This window comes from Nematolebias whitei, chromosome 16, assembly GCF_014905685.2.
Source record: "Nematolebias whitei isolate Nwh7 chromosome 16, NemWhi1, whole genome shotgun sequence".
Classification (NCBI taxonomy): domain Eukaryota; kingdom Metazoa; phylum Chordata; class Actinopteri; order Cyprinodontiformes; family Rivulidae; genus Nematolebias; species Nematolebias whitei.
This window is the reverse complement of record NC_056513.1, coordinates 41,010,886-41,011,274: the sequence shown is the minus strand read 5'-3', so window position 1 is coordinate 41,011,274 and position 389 is coordinate 41,010,886. Positions and strand designations below refer to the sequence as shown.

Sequence of the window (389 nt, the reverse complement as noted above, 5' to 3'; positions counted from 1 at the left end):
AGCTAGACGCAGCTAAGCTAGGTAAGCTAGCCGCAGCTGAGCTAGCCCTGAGCCGCACAACGACGCGCACTTTAACGAGGCGCACGGGCCAGGCTCGGTCGTTGTAGCAACCTTTGTAGAAAGTGTCTGTTGTGATGCACCAGTTGGTTTTGGTTGTAAACTTCGTTGTGTCTGCCTCCAGACGCTTTTAGGCTAACGTCAGCTTGTGCTGCTCAGGCCTCGCTGCACAGCTTTTCAATCCAAAACGTTTAAAACAAGATGTTTGTAGCGTGATGCTCCTGTATCAAGTCCATCAAACGGAGGACACTGGAGCTGCCTCTGCTCTCCTGAGCTTTGGACTCCACTGCTGCACCTGAGTGGAGCCAAAGTTAGCATGAAGCTAAGTCTTA

At 51.7% G+C, this 389-nt stretch overlaps 1 protein-coding gene across 1 annotated transcript in view; it reads left to right on the top strand.

Moving 5' to 3' along the window:
• Positions 1-389, top strand: part of usp34 (ubiquitin specific peptidase 34) — a gene marked incomplete in the record, with an annotated part of 140,740 nt that overhangs the window by 1,077 nt on the left and 139,274 nt on the right.